Here is an 11479-nt window from a genome sequence, read left to right as displayed (position 1 = left end):
CTGCACAATATTGGAAAAAGCGGATCGCATTGCACTCATCACAGCGCCGTGGACATTTTTGAAAGCCGATTAAAATGCGACCGAAGTGGCAACAGAAATCAGCTTTCTAAGGGATGGAATTACGCCTCCTTTATTCATTCCACCTGTGCGCCCTAATGGGCAACAGATCTCAAATTCAACGGAATGGATTGATGCCTCCTCTCTGTAGATCCCTTGCATCACACCTTCACGATTGGTCTTATTTTGTCTCAATTTTGCTACGAATGTCCTTTTTATATCTTACAGTATCACCTTAAAGTTTTCAGGGTAAATTCATATTCATTCATAGCGACAGGGCTGGATTAGTCTATTGGCTAACTAGATCAAGAGGCGCCTACATTCAATCTGCACTTTGGACTTTTTTTTAAATTTATTATTCGTGCCATAATTTTATATAGGTTAGTACCAATCGCAACAATTTTCATTTAACATATTGATGCATATCACAGTAATGATGTATACCTATTGTTATCATACAATTTACAAACTTAAAAAATGAGAAGTGAAAGGACCTCATAATTGGAAGAGCCGAGGGCCTCTTTTCACCTAAATCCGGCAATGCATACCGAACACAAATTGGTCGATATTTACCTGAATTTCAAACATAAACATTTTACAAATGAGGAAATACTGGGGTGACATTTTCAAGTTAGCCAGGGACACAGACAAATGTTAAACCCTATTTACTCTTAAATTTTCAATATTATAGCTTAAAGAATAGAGAGCTATGCAGAATGATTCTGCCTAATAAGTCTCTTTTGGGGAGCATGGTGACCCAATGGGTAGAGCTGATCGAAGGGTCCCATGGATCAATGACGGCGCTACCAGGTGCGAGGCCAGGGGCGAAACTTCAGTGCGGGGCCCATCACTTAAAATATTAAACTCTATACCCCATCTACAAACTCGAGAATTTTGAATCCCTACCACTCTCTGGCTAAGTATGTGCTCCCCTCCCAAATTCAGACTTCGTAATTACGCCGTTATGATACCATCACGCAGTTCATAAATTCATAAAATTATAACGTAAAATAAACATAAAAAGAGCGCTTTTTACTTTAAATTACTGCATTATTATTCCTTTTTCATAATATTATTTTTTGTCTAGCACGGACTTAACAATACAGTAATAGTTGAATTTGCGTTTTCAAACTATCGTATATTTTAATTTTTTTTCACGAACGCGGGGCCCCCCAAAGCGCGGGGCCCGGGGCAGTCGCCCCGGTTGCCCCGCCCTAAGGCCGGCTCTGCCATGGATCGAAGGGAACCAGGTGAATATCGACCAATCTCTACTCGGTATGTAGGGCCGCATTTAGATGTAAAGAGACCCTAGGTTATTCCAATTATGAGCCCCTTTCATTAGTATTTTTTTTAAGCTTGTAAATTGCATGAGAGATTACAATATATATCATCACTGTGATATACATCAATATGTTCTATGGAACTTTCTGCAATTGGTACTAACCTTTATAAAAAATGTGGCACGAATAATAAATTTTAAAAAGTCGAAAGCGCAGATTGAATGTAGGCGTCTCTTGAGGCCCCTGGCCGAAGCATAGTTAGTCGATATGAAAATACGGCCCCGTCGCTATGAATAAATATGAATTTACCCTGAAAATTTCAAGATGATACTGAAAGATATAAACAAGAGATTTGTAGCAAAATAAAGACAAAAATGAGACCGATCGTGAAGGTGTGATCGCAAAGGAATGACAGGCACCAGTCGGTCCCGTTGAATTTACGTTTTTTCGCCCATTAGGGAGCAATTAAACAGGCTTTCAAAATTGTCCGCTCTGCGGCAATACATCACGATGACGCGAGAGTGATTCATTTATGCTAAAAATATACTATACATTTGCAATCGCTAATAATAGCATAGGAGAGTTATGGATTTGATGAACCAAATTACCACGAGCATAAATTTTTGTGTTCAGCCTTCATTATAACTAATTTCTCCGTGAAATTCGGAAAGCTCTCTCCGAAAGCGATACGAATGGCCACTTTAGTAGACCAATTTTAATTCAATATGAGTGACAATAGAAGCGAGCCTAGAAGCCTGGAGGATCCCTTGTAGCAATATTCGTGGTCTTATAGGTCCTCTAAGTATCTAAAACAACAAGCATAAAAAATATCTACCTTTATCGAAGATTGTCAGCAGTGTCTGCTACGTAAGTGACGGTCTAGTGGAAAGGCGGCGTCACCACGTGTCCCAACATGTCGATGTTCTGGCGGCGCCGAGGCGCGCGGATGACCTAGCGGCCTGGTCTCGCCTCCCGAAGGCAGCTCCTACACAGTCAGCTCGCGATAGAGGATACCACAGGACTGACTGATGTACACGCGGGCGTCACTACTTCCAGACATTCCCCAGTAAGGGCCTACTTGACGCCGCGTCAGCGTCTCCGACCACCTCGAGGCAGCGGACGAGGACCTCGCCGACCGGGCGCTCTCTCCAACCCAAAGCCAGTCTCGGAGGCCCACATGGATGGCGGTTTCCCTGGTATCGCCCCGATCGAATGCAAACTCTAGGCTAACGGAGTCTCAAACGGAGTCTTCCGAATCCGTCCTTCTCGCCCATTCAACGAAGGCGCTCAGAGTACCGGTCGTGTATGGAAAGTGTTTTGGGGTAGGTGACCGACAGCTACACGATTGCGATTTAAAATAATTTTATAAAAACGAATTTTATCCTTAGCGCTGAAAATAGAAGAAATTGTAAAAGACTAGTGCTTAATTATGCTAATATTAAATATAGATATTTACAATGCCATATGAAAGTTTTTTTTATAAAAAACGTTTTTATTACAAAATGTTTCAATAAACTTTGATATAAAAAATATTAACGTTATAATTTTCTATCATTCTCTTTCATTTTAATGTTCGCAGCGCCGTCATCAGGTATGGGTGGCAATTTTTAGACTAATCCCCATGTTTAGGTACTTTTAAATTTTAAAATAAAATCGATATAAAGTTCCAACTACTAATTAAGTGCTAGAATATTGCCTATCCATCTGGTTCTGAGTTACCCTGAAAAATTTAGCTTGTTAGCTAATCGGAAAGAAGGCTAAAATTCAGTGGAAAAATTTACCCGGACGAGACGTAAACCAAAATAGCGATTTTATAAAAACGTTGCCGAAAGCTGTATGCATTGGAATGAAACACCATGAATGAAATCATACGGGAAAATAAAATTATTCTCTTGAGGAGCTATCTCTGTTTGATGTTCATGTCATTGACGATTAACTTCGCTTTTATCCGTCAAAGTGATTTTCCTACACGAGCTTTCAATGATAGAACATTATGCCACCCGTAAGTCCACAAGCAAAAATATTTGTCAGTTTTCTTCCGTATGGACATAAAAGATTTTAATCAAGGTAAAATTACAAAATATTTGAAGTGCTTGGAAACGCAGGTCGAAGATAAAAATCTGTGTTTTTAATATCTTGCACGCCTCAAAACAACTATAAGAGATAGAAATATTTTTTTTAAGAAAACATATCTGCTATTAACAAGCGTGTTAAGATTATGAAAAAAAGCTGGTTATACTTTTCTAACGAGTGCTTCAGTGTCTGATAAATCAATCATACTCAGAAGGTACATTGAGAACATATCCGTCCAGAAAGCTCATAAGAGGCATCAAGCGAAGTCTGACATTATGCATACCCTACTCTCCCAACTAAACCGAACTAGACTACTTACATTTGAATAGGACTTCCGAGGGAATAATGGAAGAGAAAAAAAAGAGCGCTCCACGCCCCGCAACGGACGTATTATCATCCCTTTCTGACACCTCAACTCCTCTCGCCCGTCCCAATAAGCCTCCTCCCGTTCCATCCAGAGTGTGAGAGAGCAAGCAAGCCCTTCACAAGTCCACCGTCCCAGCTATCCGGCATTCATACTCGCTTCGCTTTTATATTCACACGTCAAGGGAATCATCCCGGCGAGTTTCCTACTTGACTCATATGCATTTCCGCCCGTCCAATGAAGAGCATTTGTCCTTAACCCAACCCGCCTACTCTTCTATGTCAACTTCCTCCTGGTCTCATAAACTGCCTGCCTACCTACCTTTCCCATATTAATTACTTCAAAAGTTAACGGAATATTCTTATATACCTTATCACCTCCTTATTTAAGTGTAAAAAAAGGCTGGTGAAGAACGTATGAGGCCGGCGTATGCGTCTTCTTCTGGGTATACGTCTCGTGGATTGACTTATAGTTACAACAGTTTCGTTCCCAGTTCTGGAGACGAGTGGATTTTTGGCGGGATTCAGCAATTGATTTCAGGCATTATTGAAACTTACTTAAGGAATTACATTAAGATTCTGCCACGGCTAATGTCACCGAGGCATGAATATAAAAAATGTATTGGAACAGGTCATTCAGTTTAACAATCTGTGGAAAAATTCGGAATCTTTTCATTTATTAATATGTTCGAATTTCGCTACATTGACCCTGAAACAACCCTTTATAGCTTCTCCAACTTTCCCTGGATCCCCATAAGTCCAGGCCTTGCCGGTAGTCTCAAAGGACACATTATAGTTATAACACGTCTTTATTGGGCAAGATATGGGACTAAAAATTCCCTTTTTCCATGTAACCTTTGATGACACCGTATATTAATGGCATTACAATTCTTTGAAACTTAAGAAGCATCCATGAAAAAGCATGAACTACTTCCATGAAAATGTAAAAAATAAGTCGCACTCTAACCTCAAGATTAAAATCGTCTTTTTCCACCACTTCCTCTTTGGTAATTTCATTTTTTTTAACCATTATTTTCATTCATTTCGTAGGCAATGCTTTTATTCACGTGAAAAATATGGATTGAAATGCGAATAGAAATTTAAGATGGCAAAAAACGTCAAAGAAGATCAATAACTTCATTCTTATGATAGAAATAAAGCATAGGAACGCCACCATATTACCGCTGCATTCATCAACAGATGAATATCTGTAAATGAAGATGAGGTCGTCTGCTGAAAGGAAATTTCATAACGGACAGCACAAACAGATTGAAAGAGTATTGGTTTAAAATTTTCTGCTAACAATTTATATCATTAGACTCAAAGATTTTTTTCTTTTTATCATTTAATAATTCTATCCATTCATTCAAAATTTTCAACAACAGATAGGTAAAGCATTCCTTTTTTGTCTTCAGTCACATCTAGACCTTTCAACCAAACCAACTCTTTTTCAACCTCCCCGGACACAATGAAATTAAAATCATTCCTCTCAATTCTCCTCCTGATAGAATTATCCTCCTGAATGGTAGATTATATTTGGCTATTTTACTTAACTGCAAGAGGAAATCGCTGTTCAAGTATTAGAGTTACATTTCCCACATTTTAACGGCAAACAATTAAGTTTTTGCCCTTTTACCTATCAAACGATCTTCATTCATTTAATGGAGATGGATGTAATATTTCACTTTAGGCACATCCATTACACTGCACTCACCTGATGTCGATCAGCGCTGATTTCACGGCGGAGAATCTCTTCAACATAGACCACGTTAAAGATCGGAGAAAATAGGGGCTTCAAGATCCAAATTTATTTACCCATCAATATCACCCCTTTCTATAAGTATTCTTAGCCAATCATCTTTGCTTATTGTGTCAATTTTGAGCATGCAAGGAATTCTCCATCATATGCAACCACATGCAATGCAAAAACATATTACTATTCCATGGAATACGTGTTAGATTCATCTACCACGGTTAGTTAATTAGTTTTGAAACTACTATAAACCTTTACTAATGGATACAAATAAGATGAAATTTATACTAAGTCGTAAAAGAGAAATTTATCATAGTAAAGTACAATACAAATATAAAGCGAATATTAAGTAATTCTCCAACAACATCAACGATATGTTTATTTGAAATAGCGCTGCAGATACTACGATTAGAACTACCTAATACTAACTATCTACCCTTGCCATTCCTTACAATAATATTTATTCTCCACTATTAAAAGAGTATGAAATAGAATCTGCTCAGTCGAAGGAGATATTAAAGAACCAGAATAATTGACTGGTGAGTGAATCACTACGCAAAAGCCTAGCGAGATGATCATGGATTTCAGAGCATTGCATTAGAAGTTTTTAAAATGCCCATTATAATACGTATTTAGAGCAAAAACTTCGTTTTTGTACTTAAAAACAGATGAAATCTAGCAATTTCACACATTTAAGGATAGAAAACCCATTACTAATAAAAATTAAAAATGTTTTAAATAAACTCAGCATAACTAGACTTATTATGAACCAGACTCAATTCTGTTATAATACTTATATCACAGAGCAATCCTTTCATCAATGCTGAAATCAATTTCATAAAACTCGTGATCGTTTTTACGCATCTCGGTAAACATAACTACATTCCTTCCTACTGGCTAATTTAATGAGAAATTAGAGTTTTTCTCAACTTATGACAATCCAGAGTAGAGTTATACAAATTTTATTTTTTGCAAACCATTAGACGCTCATTTCTGTTTTCAACTCCATACTTATACGAAGCTAAATCACGTTGAGTAGTTCTGAACATAGCCCATGGTTCTACGTATAATATACGCATAGGACTTCAGCTGAAATATAATGAGGAAAGTCGTAAAATGTTGAGGAGATGAGAAAAAATGAAGCACTCACACTTTACATATTTTTCAGGTTTTTATTATAATAATAAGTATTATTATTATTATTTGATGTGGAATGCACACATGTATGGCAATGTAGGTAAAGGTGGTTTAATAATCGGATTGGGTCGGGTTTTTTTTCTTCTGCTGTCCTTCCGTGGTATTAACCTTTATCTTCTCTTCACACGCACTGTTCAATTCCAGCACTTGTCCTAATTTAGCAATTACCTCTGCACTCACATCTTTCACTGATCTGGGCCGTCTGAATTACATAAACAGCGTTCAGCCATTGAAAGAAAATTGACGAAAATGAACACCGTATGTAGGTGCTCAGACAGGGTCCGAAGAGGTGAACATCATTGTGTTTCAACAAGAAGAGGTCGGGGTGAAGGGTATTTGGGATTTATTTTCACTGTTGTCAATTTTTCTGAGTACGCTGAATGGTCCGTACTCACAGACTTATCAAACTGTATGGGGTGATCATTGCATTTCAAAATACCGAGTAATATCATGCGTGTGTCACGTGGTTTTCTGGGCTATTCACGATACCGCTGCATGTGAAGAAGTCACATTTTCACACACACTTGAGGAGATTCTAAGTGATGATTTTATGAAAAAAAATCTTTTTCCGAAGACACATGCCAAAAATTTGAACCTAAGATAGAGAGCATTTCTAAACGTTCCAATGCATGACACAAACTCAATACCCTATTTCTGAAAAGTATAATAGTAATAAAATTTATAATATAAAGCCGTGGAAAGCCTTGACGAAACTTGGTGTCAATGCCATTTTTTTTACACAAATTCACTTCCATGAAAACTAAGTGCCTGTCAAACAATATTACTGGATATTTAAAAGAATAATAAGAAGAAACGTTTATATTTGTCATATAATTTGGATATAAATTTTAATAAATTGCTGAAAAGTTAGTTTTTAAACAGAAAAATTAAATTAATAAATCTAAATTATCGACCAAAATAGATTTATATAAAGACTGAACGAAGTCCATAAAATATGGATTAAAAACAGAAAAGAATGGCACTGTGCAATTCAAAAATATCATAAGCAATTTGGATGCCTATGTTTTGCGAAATTAGAGTATCAAAGGTGATATTGATTATTAAATACAACCTCGTCCAAACTATAAGCTTTACATGGAGCCACCATATTGCATCGCATGATTGACTGACTCAAACAATAACAAACTTGGGATGAGGATACATTCTCGACAAATGTACTTCAAGGCGTAAATGGGAAAAGTGAAAGAGTCCCAACAGCCGGCCGCATTTCATAAATAAACGTAATAATATATTACTGAACCCATCGCTGAACCTGTTGGCCATCGAAATGCATTAATTAGATGCAAACAACCCGATTGCTTTACTGGGGACAGGAGGGGGTTTCTGAAGCCTATAAACACAGGAACCACACCACGTGAAATCGATACATTTTGCCTGGTTCTCTGTTTGGTGATGAATGAAAGACAATCAAGAATATGGACGCGATCACTACAGCGCGGGATGGGTAACGTCAAAAGGCATGCACTCATGAAAACGGTTCTCTTGTTATTTTTTTTTAACTCTCATCCTAACCTTTTTACATATTACCACACACATTCTCCTCAAATGCAGCCAACCAAAAAATCACGTGGCAATCACTCATGGTAAAGAGCCAAACAAACAAAAATCACAATAAGACACACACACACACACGAGTGAGCAGAGTTAGTCTTTTGTTTCAAAAAACCATTTTGGGGAAGGGAAACACATCTTATTCTTCCTTTCTTAATCCACACAATTCGGGTATCTTTATGTAGGTTCGGGAAGGTAATGGGAGAGGTTGGGGGGATTACACGGATTTGTACACTCTTATAAATTGAGAAACAGCGAAAGTGTCATACCCTTCGCAGAAAAATCAATCCAGAAACAAATATATATTTATATTTGTATGTATATATCCAAATATTTATATGTACACTCTCATTTTGCTCCCATTTAAAAATGTTTTTTTTCCTCATTTCACTACCATAAAGTCTGCCGTTGTTAAACCACCTTAGTGAACCGAGCGAAGACGAATTGATTTGCGTAGTTTCGTTCTCATATCGAAGGAGTTTTCCGTTTGATTCTATCATTCCAACTTCGAGACTTCGGTAAATCAAGTTTATGAAAACTGCTTTATAGGGAAAGCGCCAAAAATAAATTCATTTTCCCAGTGCACGAACGAGATGTATGAGACGGCAAAAGAAATCAAAAGAGATTTGGCGACTTTCTTATAGTTTTCCGTACCACACTTTCCATTCAACAAGCATTGCCACAGGAATACACCCGGAGAGAAATAAAACAAACAATTTTTTACAACAATTTTTTTCGAACTCATTCGCGGACGAGAGAGAAGAAAATTGGAAAAACACAACACTTATCCGATTCGGTCGTGGTATGAACACAGTCATGAATTAGAAATGATACCATAAGTACAAAAATATAACATTACAAGGTGATCGGTCCTTAAAATAATTAACTGAGGGGATGATTTAATTTTTTTTCCTAAACTGACACCAAGAAAAAAACATTTCTCACCTTCAAAACACGTATTCAGAGACGGAAGATGGCGGGAATAGGGGCCAGTTTCCCCAATGATATTACACCCTCTTTCGCGAATGACTTCCCAACCCTCCCTTCCTTACAAATCATACGAATCGAACGCATTTTGTATCCCAACATCGCCTTCAAAAAATTTTTCATTATTAAAATTACTTATAATGATCACAGAGCGATAACGACACTGTACACTAACACCTTTCCTTAAAAAAAACGCGGTGGTTTATATAATAATATTGTTCAACGACGATATCTGATGAAAAAAATAAACATCTCCCCTGATTTGGATGCTGACTACCCTCACTTGAAAATGCAGAGGAGGATAAAGGGAGGGGTTTTCCATGATTCACTTACAGTATAATTACGATACAGGGATGACGAAACTCACGGATGAGGTGAACAAATGAAACGCAATATAAAAAAGAATCAACCAACGAATCGCATTGAGAACAAACACATATTTTTTAGACAACCGATATTTCTCAAAAAAAAAAAATTCTCTCTCTCTCTTACGGTAAATTGGCGAAGAAAAAATTACAAAAGGTCGCTCACAAAGAAAAAAAAACATGCGACGGAGAGAATTGGAACGCTTTTGCACACACTGAACTTGGTTCCTTTCATCTCCGATCACATTCAAAAAGATGGCGCTGTACACAGTGGCGACTTGCGCACACAGTCTCAATATTGCTTTTTTTATATCCAACATTATTATTACTAAGATTATTTCCTAAGCTCCTTTTTTCACTTAAAACAATATCTTATTGCCCGTTGATTTTTTTAATAAACGTGGACGATAAAGAGGGAAAAACCAGGGAGAGAGAAAAATTTAATACTCTTCTCCGAAGGTATACTTCCCTGAAGTTCTCAAATCCACAGCTGAATCGTGAGTGACGAAAAGAATTTTCGAGATTGTCTTTACCATCTCCCCATAAGAAACACCTTCCGTGCGCTCACACAAACAGCTAAAGGCGAAATAATTTTATCTTCTTTTCGCCTCAAATTATCCACATAGTTCGATCGAATAACTTCCTATTGCTTTTTTTTCTCTATCTAGCGTCTCCGAACTCTTTCAAATGTCCGCTAGTATTTAAAAATTAAAAATATATATATTATCCACACATAAAACAGGCATCCTTGTTCTTCTCCATGCATAATTGATTATGAATCATTGCAAATATCCTCGAGTCTTTAAAATGGAGATTCGTGTCGATTATTCCAAATCTGACCACCAGCAGTAAGAATAATCGAATTTTGTTGGAAAATGTCGAACCGATGTTGCATACTTCGAACCATCATTTCACACCCAGTAGTCCACTCCCATGAATCGGTTGTTGAGAACAGCAGCCCTCCATAGAAGGCACTCACGAAATGGGAGTCTTTTGTTGTGTCACAAAATAACAACATTTCAAAACGGCCATTAACTACAACTTAATGGAAACAAAGGGAAAATGGTGCTTGAAAACACTCGTCTACCTGCCTTTTACTTTAATTTTCACGTTTTAGATTCACTTGTAGCGCGTGGAACGCGGTAGCCAACTTGTCAACATCTTTCAATGCTCCCGGGCACCCGCGCCATCTATCTAGCAAGTCGACGAATGGTGACCATTCTGCTGACAATTTCTTCCCCATCTCCATCTACTTTCTCCACCTTTAATTGTAGCGGCGGTGTTCCATTATGTCCGTCCATTACCTGTCATTTATTCCCTTTGTGATCACGTTCAACCGTCAATAGTGGCACGTGGCACGCGGCGGCCATCTTGTCAACATCTCCCCGCGTTCCCGCGCGCCATCTATCCGGCAGTTCGACGAGTGGCGGCCATTTTGTGGACGATTTCCTCTCCCTTATTTCTCGCGGCGGCGCCGGTGTTCCATGACGCCCGTCCATCCCATACTCATCTCTTTTTTTCTTTAACACTAGCGCGCTCGTGTGAATGTATGTAGGTCTTCCTCCAGGGCGCAGGGAAAGACGGGCGGGCTTCGGCAGGGCGCTGCAGTCGAGGTGTGAGTGAGGCTTTGGATGCGGTCCGTGACGAATCTCCGTGCAGCAGCTCCGAGGAATAGAGTCTGCGTGATGAAGGGTGTGGGCGTGGTGGTTTGCAGGGGCGCGGCGGGGCGGGGGCTGAGGGCGGGGCGCGTATTTGCCCGCTCAATCCGTGACGACCAGGGGGAGGTCAAGTGCCGTCATCACGTCGGTACGGGACCCCTGGAAAACAAAGAG

General features: G+C 38.5%; 1 protein-coding gene across 1 annotated transcript in view; it reads right to left on the bottom strand.

Annotated features, from left to right (window-relative positions):
• Positions 1-6684: 6684 nt before the first annotated feature.
• The window catches only part of LOC124164926 (protein pygopus-like), a 240845-nt gene continuing 236050 nt past the window's right edge, over positions 6685-11479 (bottom strand). Inside the window, exon 5 of the mRNA XM_046542158.1 lies at positions 6685-11464. The gene's annotated coding sequence lies outside the window, so the exon portion shown is untranslated. The remainder of the gene's footprint in view (positions 11465-11479) is intronic.

Source organism: Ischnura elegans, chromosome 9, assembly GCF_921293095.1.
Source record: "Ischnura elegans chromosome 9, ioIscEleg1.1, whole genome shotgun sequence".
Classification (NCBI taxonomy): Eukaryota; Metazoa; Arthropoda; class Insecta; order Odonata; family Coenagrionidae; genus Ischnura; species Ischnura elegans.
Note: the sequence above shows the minus strand (reverse complement) of the source record. Positions and strands in the feature narration are given on the sequence as shown.